Consider the following 12176-nt stretch of genomic DNA (forward strand, 5'->3'; position numbering starts at 1 on the left):
GAAGTGTAACTTTTAACGATGGTGGTAGAGGAAAGCAGCTTCCTGTTTGATCAACTCAGATGATATGTATGCACTGACATTGTATCAATGGGCCTGGGGACAGCGATTGGGCTGTTTGTTCAACCCTCCGACCACAGAAGTGTCTGGAGAGGTGAGAGGCTCCGAAATACAAAGTGTACACTATGAATGTGTCACTGTGCACCACAGTGATAGTGAGTAACACACTCGGCAGCCGTGTCATTTTCCACTGCCCACTTAAAACAGTGAACAAGACCCAGAGCAGGAAAGATTGTGAAACACTTACTGAAACATAGGGAGAGTTTTTACGTTAACCCACCCACCGGAAAAGTGTCGGGATCGGATGCAATATTGATCTTGCACCCCAGCTGATTTTACCCTCCATTGAAGTCAGTGTAGAGTAATATTGAGCAGGGTGTAAAACCAGCATTACACCATGGGGTTTACCCTCCCTTGCCCCCCTCCCTTGCCCCCCTCCCCCCCGGAGAATTTGCTTAGAATAATATTCAGTCTTTCGCCATGCATGAAGCATTTGTTCCGTAAGGTAAGTGCATCTGGGTGTTCCTGAAACCATGGAAACAGAATGAAATTGGAAAGGAACAAAGTGGGTTCCCTCGTTTATTTAAGGGTCAGTGAGCAATACCAGATAGAGGCCTAGACATTCGATAAGGCCTGAAAACGGGCAGTGGTACCGCGGGGCGAGATTTGCTCTCATAGAATCATAGAATGGTTACAGCTCAGAAGGCCATTCGATCCCTTGAGCCCGTGCCGGCTCTCTGCAAGAGCACTTCAGCCAGTCCCATTCCCCCGCTCTTTCCCCGTAGCCCTACAATTTTTTTTCCTTCAGGTACTTATCCAATCCCCTTTTGAAAGCCACAATTGAGTCTGCCTCCACAACCCTTTCCGGCAGTACATTCCAGATCTTAACCACTTGCTGCGTAAAAAAGTTTTTCCTCGTATCGCCTTTGGTTCTTTTGCCAATCACCTTAAATCTGTGTCCTCTGGTTCTCAATCCTTCCGCTAATGGGAACAGTTTCTCTCTATCTACTCTGTCCAGACCCCTCATGATTTTGAACACCTCTATCAAATCTCCTCTCAACCTTCTCTGCTCCAAGGAGAACAACCCCAGCTTCTCCAGTCTATCCACATAACTGAAGTCCCTCATCCCTGGAACCATTCTTGTAAATCTTTTCTGCACCCTCTCTAAGGCCTTCACATCCTTCCGAAAGTGCGGTGCCCAGAATTGGACACAATACTCCAGTTGAGGTCGGACCAGTGTTTTATAAAGGTTCATCATAACTTCCTTCATCATAACTAACCTCTTGCTCAATTAAAAATCACAGACAGCATGTTACTTTGATGCTGCCTGCTGATTTGAATGATTTCAGCGCACAACCTAGCGACGAACGCGCTGCTTCAGGCTGTGCGCTCAGCAGGGGGCCCCATGTCATGTCGCTGTAGTGTCCCTGGAGCGAGGCTGCATTCTCCTAAAGCAAGGCTGTTATTTTTGAAAGCAGTCTCGAGCCCTTAAAGGCAAACTGCATTCTGAAAAATAAATTAAAAATCATTCAAAAATAGGCAGTCTGCAGCTCTGAAAGCTGAACTGCGTTTGGTACGTAAAAAATGGCAAAACTGCTTCAGCACTAACACGATTGGTGCAACAGGCCAGGGAAAGGGCACCCAGGGTCTCGCATGCAGCACTCCAGCTTTGTGCAGGGGGTCAACAGTGGAAGAGAGGTCCTCTACCCATAGATATGTGAAGAGAAAAAGATTGGTGAAGTCAAGCGTAGGTCCCTTGCAGTCAGAATCAGGGGGAATTTATAATGGGGAGCAAAGAAATGGCAGACCAATTAAATACATAGTTTGGTTTTGTCTTCACAAAGGAGGACATAAATAACCTCCCAGAGATGTCGGGCAACATAGGGTCTAATGAGGGGAACTGAAAGAAATCAGTATTTGTAGGGAAATGGTGTTAGGGAAATTGACGGGATTGAAGGCCGATAAATCCCCAGGGCCTGATAATCTACATCCTAGGGTACTTAAGGAAGTGGCCCGAGAAATAGTAGATGCATTGCTGGTCATCTTCCAAAATTCTATAGACTCTGGAACAGTACCCATGGATTGGAGGGTAGCTAATGTAACCCCACTATTTAAAAAAGGTGGTAGAGAGAAAACAGGGAATTATAGACCGGTAAGCTTGACATCGGTAGTGGGGAAGATGCTAGAGTCCATTATAAAAGATGTAATAGCAGAGCACTTGGAAAACAGTGACAGGATCGGACAAAGTCAACATGGATTTATAAAAGGTAAATCATGCTTGACTAATCTACTGGAATTTTTTGAGGATGTAACTGGTAGAATAGATAAGGGAGAACCAGTGGATGTGGTGTATTTGGACTTTCAGAAGGCTTTCGATAAGGTCCCGCATTAAGAGATTAGCGTGCAAAGTTAAAGCACATGGGATTGGGGTAAGGTACTGACTTGGATAGAGAGCTAGTTGGCAGACAGGAAGCAAAGAGTTGGAATAAACGGGTCTTTTTCCGAGTGGCAGGCAGTGACTAGTAGGGTACCGCAGGGCTCGGTGCTAGGACCCCAGTTATTCACAATATATATTAATGATCTAGACGAGGGAACTAGATGTAATATCTCCAAATTTGCAGATGACACAAAGCTGGGTGGGCGTGTGTGCTGTGAGGAGGATGCAGAGAAACTCCAGTATGATTTGGACAGGTTGGGTGATTGGGCAGATGCATGGCAGATGCAGTATAACGTGGATAAATGGAAGGTTATCCACTTTGGTGGCAAAAACAGGAAGGCAGATTATTATCTGAACGGCAATACATTGGGAGAAGGGGAAGTGCAACGAGACCTGGTTGTCCTTGTGCACCAGTCACTGAAGGTAAGCATGCGGGTGCAGCAGGCGGTTAAGAAGGCAAATGGTATGTTGGCCTTCATAGCAAGAGGATTCGAGTACAGGAGCAAGGATGGACAGACTAGATGCAGGAAGGATGTTCCCGATGGTGGGGGAGTCCAGAACCAGGGGTCACAGTCTAAGGATAAGGGGTAAGCCATTTAGGACTGAGATGAGGTGGAATTTCTTCACCCAGAGAGTGGTGAACCTGTGGAATTCTCTACCACAGAAGGCAGTTGAGGCCAATTCATTAAATATATTCAAGAAGGAGTTAGATATATTTCTTAAGGCTAAAGGGATCAAGGGATATGGAGAGAAGGCAGGGACAGGGCACTGAATTTGGATGATCAGCCATGATCTCATTAAATGGCAGAACAGGCTCGAGGGGCCGAATGGCCTACTCCTGCTCCTATCTTCTATGTTTCTATGTTTCTATATGTTTCACAGGGGGCCAGGAAAGGCCCTCCAGAAAGAAGGATGTGGGACCAGATTGCCGAGGCTGTCACTGCCAGCAGTGTCGCCCCCAGGACCTGGCTCCAGTGCCCAAAGAAGTTTCATGACCTCAAACGAGTGGCCAAGGGCAGTGAATGCATCTTCAAAAGCCGTCTCCTACCAACAGCACCACTTGCCTCACACACTGCTCAATGCATGACTCCCCCCTCCCATCACTCACTTACCAACAATCTCTACCAAACACGAGGCACACCTCACATTCCTAGCTTCACCTCACCCCCTTGGAGGAGATGGTGCTGGCCATTCTTGGCAGGAGCATGTCTCAGCCCTTGGCCAGCGGCGGGGCTGAAAGAATACAAGATGCCGGTATTCTCATACATTATCCTCCTTCTCACATCCCACTTTCCCCTCCTCCCACGAGATCTTCTGATGTACAAGCCACGCATGGTGTAAGCATGCACCTCTTGCTTTCCTGCCCTCCCCTCACCACAAATTCACCCTTGTGCTTTCCACACTTTAGACACCCAAGAAATGCAGCCTAACCAGCCAGTGGTTCACCAAGAAGAGGGAGAGGAGAGTGAAGCAGAAGAAGAAGAAACACTATCACTCGATTTCACACTCTCAGCCACCAGCTCCTGGATAAAGTTGGATTGAAAAGTTTGCTTTTTGGTGGCTTTTATTTCAGCATTGTGGCCAATGAGAGAACGAGAAGTGTAACTTTTAACGCTGTAATGGTCAGTAACAGAGGGAAGGTAAGGTGTGGGACAAATGTTGTAAGGGAAATTGGGGTTTTGGTCACTGGTACCGCAGGCAGATGATTCGATCCTGGATATCCCGGCCAGAAAGGGGCTGTCGGGCATGTGAGTCAGCGCGCTCCACACAGAGTGCGCTGATCCCCATGCATGGAGTCCCATCACATGCAGCTCGGTGCCAGAAGTGTCGACTTGTAAAATCTACTTCCTAGTGCTCGCCCTGTCAGCTGAAATGAACAGAAAGGCCTCTGCTTCTTCCTCCATTTTATTTATGGGTCCGAATCCACTTCACCTAAACTCAGCAGCTCACCTGTGGTGCTCAACTCTTTGAATAAACTGAACCTTTCCCTCAGGATTTGCCAGATTGCCTTCCTATGCGGGCCCGAGTTGAAATGTCTTTCTGTTGCCTTCGTTCACTGGTCCCAGTCTGCGCCGTATGCACACCATTTTATTTTAGCCAGGCTAAATTTTGCAAGGCCCCAGATTGCTGTCAGGGCCTCGCACGCAGTCAGTGCACATCGGAAAGTCGTGGGCATAATGTTCCATTCACATTCTACCAAAGGAGGCGTGCTGGGACTGCACGAGGCTTGGCCAGCGACCCAGGGGGAAGGGGGCTCGCGATACTTGTTACAGAGTATTTACAGCACGGAAACAGACCATTCGGCCCAACAGGTTCATTCTGGTGTTTATGCTCCACACGACCCTCCTCCCACCCTTCCTCAACTAATCCCATCAACTTATCCTTCTTTTCTTTCCTCCCTCATGTGTTTATCTAGCTTCCCCTTAAATGCATCTATGCTATTTGCCTCACTTATTCCTTGTGGTAGTGTGGTAGCCACATTCTTGTTCTGTACTCTGCTCCCTCCTTTTTGCTTGCTTTTTCTTTGTAGGAGTCGTTCACCAGCAGATGGTGCTGTGAGCAGCTTTTAATCAGACCCGGACCACGGAGCAAGCGGGTTATAACAGCACAAAGGCAGCACAGGGCACAAGGCCAGTCTCCTCCCAGCTCCCAGCTGTCTGGTGTCAGCAGCCCCGCCCCTTCCCTCATGAACCCTGAACCACCATTAATAACATTGGAATTAAATGTATGAAGAGGCCTTGGACAGGGTGCAGAGGAGATTTCCTAAAATGAGGGACTTGAGTTACACGGAGAGACTGGAGCAGCTGGGGTTGTTTTCCTTAGAGCAGAGATTTAAGGGGAGATGTAATAAAGGGGTTCAAAATTACGTGGGGTTTAGACAGAGTAAATAAGGAGAAACTGTTTCCACGAGCAGGAGGATTGGGAACCAGAGAACAGAAATTTAAGATAATTGGCAAATGAACCAGAGAGGAAATTAGGAAGAATATTTTTTTACGCAGCGAGTTGTTATAATCTGGAATGCGCTGCCTGACAGGGTGGAAGCAGATTCAATAGTAACTTTCAAAAGGGAATTGAATAAATACTTGAAAAGGAAAAATTTGCAGGGCTATGCGGAAAGAGCAGGGCAGCGGGACTAATTGGAGAGCTCACTCAAATAGCTGGCACGCACAAACACTTCTGTGCTGTGTGATTCTCTGATCATTTTTAGGCCTGATGGAAGCATCACATGTCTAAAGCGCCAGTAACCAGTAGACAATCAGGTTAGGGATTTTTTTCTTATAATTGTTGACTTTAAAAGTGCGGCTGGTGATCGATGCAAATTCTGGGGCAATATCCCGAGGGCGTCACCTTGCAATCCTGGCAGGAGCCTTGCTCGTTGTGTCCGCACCGCGCAGGGTCTTCTGACCCTTTTTGCCCTCCCGGTGGCCGAGGCTCCATCTGGGTCGAAACTTTCCTGAAACAGATGAGTTCAGAAAAATAAATACCGTCACAAACATGGGCAAGAACCATAGCAAAATACTGCGGATGCTGGAAATCCGAAATAACAACAGAAAACGCTGGAAAAACTCAGCAGGCCCGGCAACATCCGTGGAGAGAGAAACAGAGTTAACGTTTCAGGTCGATGAATGCTGCCCTGGCCTGCTGAGCTTTTCCAGCATTTTCTGTTGTTATTATGGGCAAGAACCAGGTGGCACCTTTCGGCAAAAGCTCCCTGGTTGCTGGTATTCACCAGTGGCTGCCTGATTACCTGGGTTTAGTCAGCTCACCCCACGTTTCTGTTCCCCAAGAGCCGCCCCCCACCCCCCGCCCCCCACACCCACCTTCAGTCACCACGACTCCCCCGGAGAGCGGGACATTTCAACCCGCTGGTGTTAAAACCCGGGCCGTTGCCAGACCAGCTTCGCACATCCCCGACGGGCCCCTTAGTCCTGCTCACCCACTGATGGAGTCTGTGAGACGGGGGCATATCAGACGGAGGCTGCCCCTTGCTCTTAGGCTCCAAGGAGGTTGGACTGTGAACAACCTGAGGTGTGCAGAAGCGCGTGGCTGGTGGCAGACTAGGGTAGGCTGCGCCAACGTATGTAGACAACTGTACCTGGGACACACGTGCGGGGTTACACAGGGATATAACAACAACAACAACGTGTATTTATATAGCGTCTTTAACAAAGTAAAACGTCACACGGTGCTGCACAGGAATGTTATCAAACAAAATTTGACACTGAGCCACATAAGGAGATATTAGGACAGGTGCTTAGTCAAAGAAGTAGGTTTTAAGGAGCGTCTTAAAGGAGGAAAGAGAGGCGGAGAGGTTTAGGGAGGGAATTCCAGAGCTTAGGGCCCAGGCAGCTGAAGGCACGGCCGCCAGTGGTGTAATGTGAAGCGAGTTTCCACAGTAACAAGTACATTCCAAGGAGGGTGCTGGGCCCATCAGTCCCTTGTACTGAAGGTATGGGGCGTGGGCAATTGACCCCGGTCCCCTTTCTGAGTTCCTAGGCTCCCCCAACAAGGCCCTTTTCCCTTTGGGAGGGAGCTTAGTGGCGGATCCTCCAACCCAGCTGGCCTATTCCAGACTTGCCCACTTGCCTGCTGTGTTACTTAGATGTGGGACGCTAACCATCACTTGCCCTCTCCTCCTCCCTCATGTACAACCATCCTGTCAGAGTGCAGCTGGGATTCAGGATGTGGATCAAACCGTGCAGGTGATCTAAGGGTGTAGAGGGTAAACACCGGAATCTGCACCGTGAGGGTGAATGAGCCATTGAACTGTATTGTTGATAACCAAACCTTCTGAAATGCAAGTAGCCACAGACTATGAACAATTTACAGGGTTAGAAAGAAAGAACTTGCATTTATATAGCACCTTTCACATCCTCGGGACATCTCAAAGCACTTTACAGCCAATGAAATACTTTTCAAAAAGTTGTCACTGTTGTAATGTAGGGAAGCTTGCAGCCATTTTATCTTGTTGCTGTTTAATTTTATTGTCTCTAATACAGGTAGACTATCCTTTATCCGAACTTCCGAAAACCGAAAACCTCTAAAATCCGAAAGTTTTTTGTTCAACGTAAGTCGTGCGCACGACATGACCAGAGTGGCGCACGACTTACGCTGAGCAGGGCAGAGGGTCACAGAGTTCCCTCCTGGGTAGGAGATTGCAGGCCAAGCCGGGCAGTGTGAAGGAGGTACTGGGAGAGTGAACCCAACAATACAGCGGCCCGTCCGATATTCTTTTCTCCCCCCCCCGACCCGACCCGACCCGACCCCCGACCCGTCCGATATTCTTTCCTCCCCCCCGACCCCGACCCCCCCCCGACCCCCGGACTCGACCCCCCCCCGACCCCGACCCCCCCCCCCGGACCCCCCCCCGACCTGAACCGCGGCCCGTCCGATATTCTTTTCTCCCCCCCCCAACCGACCCCCGACCTGATTTGCGGGCCAGCTTAGTAGGAGTCAGCCGATATCCAGCTTTCCAGAGAAGCAGGAAGGGGAATGAGACACGGAACAGTCGCAAGAGGTAGCCTGAACTTTTACAATTTATATTAAATACAAATTTCCCAGTCTTATAATAATACCTTCTGAAATCCGAAAAATTCCGAAAACCGAAACTCAGCTGGTCCCAAGGCTTTCGGATAAGGGATAGTGTACCTGTATTACATTTAATATCAGCAAGAAGATGGTCATTTATTTGCAAACATGATTGTGTGGCGGAGCCACCAAAGGACTCAGATCGTTTGTATATAATTCCTTTAACAACATGTTAGCTACAGCCTGAGTCTGTATCTTTATTTATGCTGTTTAACTGTACAGAGTGTGGTTACTTTAACAGCGCGGTTAAAACGTGATGACGTCACGCCGTTCATCACGTGATCCCCCACTGGCGGGAAAAACATGATGACGTCATGACGTCAGCCACGGGACCGTGGAGCAGTCCTCGTGGAGCCTCCGAAGAGAGCAGACCTACATTCGATGTTATCCTGCAGTTTCTTGTTAAAACCTGTTTGTTTAATTAAAGTTCGTTTTGTTTGATCGCCTGAGTAGAACTCAGTCTTTTAGTTAGGAACCCACGTTCCTACAATTGGACATTATTTCTTAGATACTGCACAAATAACACAGACCAGGGGGGGGGGGGGGGGTGATTTCTGACTGGGGAAAGGGAGGGAAGCAATAGCACCATCATCTGGTAGGATATATAACTGCAATTTTAAATATAATCAACAGGTCAATCTGTCCCATATAATTGTGAGTCTACCCCAACCTAAAAATAATTTAAAGTCTAATGTCATATCTTTGCTACCCTGTATATTGAGTGGTGATAAATATTAATACTGCAGTGATCACTGTCGAACTCTGGTTTGTGTATTACATTTAACTTTTTTGTTATGTTTAAGAAAGAAAGACTTATACAGCACATTTCGCAACCTCTGCATCCCAAAACGCTTTACAGCCAATGAAACACTTTTGAAGTGTAGTTACTGTAGTGTATGTAACGTTCCACCTTTAATAGAACTATTTTAAGGGTTGCACTACTTTATCTTGGCTACTGTATACTGTAATACCGGTGGTGACCACACCGGTATATAAGTGCTGTGTAAGGATTTATTGGGCAGATTCGCCCTGACCTTCGAATAGTAAAGTCCTGTTAAAGTTACTCTTGTAGTCTGTGTATTAATTCCCCATATAACCCACAGACTTTACAGTGGCGACGAGTTCGATCTTACCCTGCGGCAACGATACATCCGAAGCAGTTAACGAGCGTCGAGAGGAGGCACCCGCCCTCGTCATTCTGCTGAGAGAAGACTCGAGTCTGCAGAGCAAGGAAGAAGGAAGAATTCAGACACGAAGCCTTCCATCGGCAACAGGCAGTGATCGTCCCTTCTGCCACGGTGGTGAGTGAGCCGATCAGCCACGAGAAGCAAGTCGGCCACGTTGACTGTGAGTAGGGGGAAAATTAAAAAAAAGAACGGAGGAAGGGCGGTGAACTCGACCACGGTCGGGGGGGAAAGGAGCCGGACAGAAGTCGGGCCCAGAGGCGCGGAGACTGGGGCAGCGTGGGGCACGGAAGCCGCGGTGCAAGCGGGAATGCAGCCGGTGTGAGAGACCGGGCTACCAGCGGGAACGCAGCCGGTGTGAGAGACCGGGCTACAAGCGGGCTGGGAGACGCAACAGCGTCGTGAGACAGCTCGACCGCGACCGGCGAAAGGCCGGGCAGCTACCGAGGCCGCGAGGCGCTGCGACCGGGATCGTAAGGCGCGGGAAGAAATAAAAATAAGAAACCGCGGAGAACTCAGCCGCAGCCGGGGGAGGAAAGGACCGGACTGCGAGAGGGCTGGGAGGTGCGATTGGAAGCCGCTGAGGGAGAGACAGAGCCCGAGCGAGTGGGGGAGACAGAGCCGAGCGAGGGAGACCGAGGAGATTCAGCCAGCGGCTGGAACTGTTCGCCGTCAACGGGTTGTCCCCAGCGCCGGTTGCCCTGCCGAGAAAAGGGAACAAAGAACGCACTGAAGCCGGCGCGCAGGCTGCGAACCCCGAAAGCCAGCGGTCGTCGCCCGAGGGAAAAGCTTACCCCTCCCGCCAGTAGGCGGAGAAGAAGACAGGAGCGGGAAACCACCATTTTGAAAGTGGGCGGGGGAAGAAGACAAGCGCGGGAAACCGCCATTTTTGGAAAAAAAAAAGTTAAAGAAAAATTTCGTTGTTGTTTCTCAGGAAGATTGTGAAGATGCCTAAGCGTGGCAACATCAACGAATTCGATTCTGATGTGGAAGATTGGACCACGTATGTAGAACGCATCGCGATATATTGTAAGGTCAATAAGATAGCAAATTATGATAAAGCTCTAACCTTACTAAACTCAATGGGTGCGAAGACATACGGGTTATTGAAGCATCTTCTATCACCAGCTAAACCGGCGGATCAGTCTTTCACCAATATTGTTGCTGTCCTGAAGGATCATGTGAACCCCACACCGCTGATGTTAGCGGAACGAACTAAATTTTACGGGAGAACGCAACTAAAGGAGGAAAGCAACGCGGAGTACCTGGTTGAACTGCGTAGGCTAGCAAAAGACTGTCAGTTTGGGGTAAATCTGACAGAGGCACTGAGAGACAAGTTCGTGTGCGGGATGTCGAAGGAAGGAACACAAAAGCGACTGCTCGAAGAGAACGATCTTACACTTGATAAGGCTGTCCTTATTGCAGCATCGCATGAAGCCGCAGCGAGAGGCACGGCGGAAATGCAGCTGAAGACAGCGGTACTCAGTGTGGATGAAATGACTTCGGGTACAACGAAATGTTACCGTTGTGGGAAGACAACACACGACCAGAACCAATGCTGGTTTAAAAACCAGGAATGTAGAAAATGTGGCAAACTTGGTCACATAGCTAAAGTATGCCGGTCAGGAAAGAAGACCAGCAACAATAAGTCACCGCAGAAGAAGTACAGAAAGGTACATAAGGTGACTGTGAAGAGTCCAGATGAACTGAATTCGGATTCAGACCCCAACAGCAAGGAACTGGGTAGTCTGAGGATTCACAATGTGAGTAAAGAAGCTGACCGACAAATTATCTGGGTCACACTGCAGATTGCAAAAGTCCAAGTGAAGGTGGAAGTGGACACCGGATCGGCGTTGACGGTCATGAATAAACAAGATTACAAAAAGTTATTCAAACATATTCCCCTACGGATACGGAGATAGTATTGCAGACATACACGGGGCATAAAGTATACCCCATCGGAAAGATAAAAGTCAAGGTGAGACACAAGGGCAAAGATCACCAAGGAATGGACTTATATGTACTACCCGAGGGAGGTCCACCACTTCTGGGACGGGAGTGGATCAGGAAAATAAAGATAGACTGGCACTCACTAAACACAATGACGGTAGATTTCGGAAAGAAAGATGTCAAACCTGAACGGTTGTCCAGAATATTGGACGAGGCTAAAGAGGTATTCCAGCAGGGACTGGGAACACTGAGAGGAATTAAGGCAAAAATCAAGATTGCAGAACATGCAAGCCCAAAATTTTTCAAAGCCAGATCGGTACCTTACGCGATACGACCTGCTGTGGAGGCAGAACTGGAAGAGCTTGAACGTGCAGGGGTACTGTCGAAGGTGGACTGGAGTGAGTGGGCCACGCCCATTGTTCCCGTCATGAAGTCTTCATCAAGTAGCAAGCCAGGGGGACCGGGGAAGGTCCGCATCTGCGGAGACTTCAAGATCACAGTTAATCCGGTGCTTCACACGGTACAATACCCGCTTCCGCGGATTGAGGATATCTTTGCTTCATTGTCTGGCGGGAAACACTTCACCAAGATAGACCTGGCACAAGCATATTTACAGATGGAGGTCGAGGAAGAGTCACGCCAGTATCTCACAATCAACACGCACAGAGGCTTGTATCGATATAATAGACTGGTTTTTGGAGTAGCTTCGGCTCCAGCAATTTGGCAGAGGGCCATGGAGCAGGTCTTACAGGGTATTCCAAGCACTCAGTGTTACTTGGACGATATCCTGATTACGGGAGAAGACGAGGAGGAACACCTCACAAATTTGAAACTGGTGCTCACCAGGTTGAAGGAATATGGCCTTCAAGTTAATCGCCAGAAATGTGAGTTCTTCCAGAAACGGATCTCGTACTGCGGTCATGTCATTGACCAAGAGCGGCTGCACAAGTCACCTGACA

At 48.7% G+C, this 12176-nt stretch overlaps 1 protein-coding gene across 1 annotated transcript in view; it reads right to left on the reverse strand.

Annotated features, from left to right (window-relative positions):
- The window catches only part of LOC147097288 (uncharacterized), a 33825-nt gene extending 27880 nt beyond the window's left edge, over window positions 1–5945 (reverse strand). The window contains exon 1 of the mRNA XM_085972114.1: window positions 5843–5945. The gene's annotated coding sequence lies outside the window, so the exon portion shown is untranslated. The remainder of the gene's footprint in view (window positions 1–5842) is intronic.
- Window positions 5946–12176: the final 6231 nt, after the last annotated feature.

Source organism: Somniosus microcephalus, chromosome 32 (genome assembly GCF_052327205.1).
Source record: "Somniosus microcephalus isolate GS21.2 chromosome 32, FLI_Smic_1.0, whole genome shotgun sequence".
Lineage (NCBI taxonomy): Eukaryota > Metazoa > Chordata > Chondrichthyes > Squaliformes > Somniosidae > Somniosus > Somniosus microcephalus.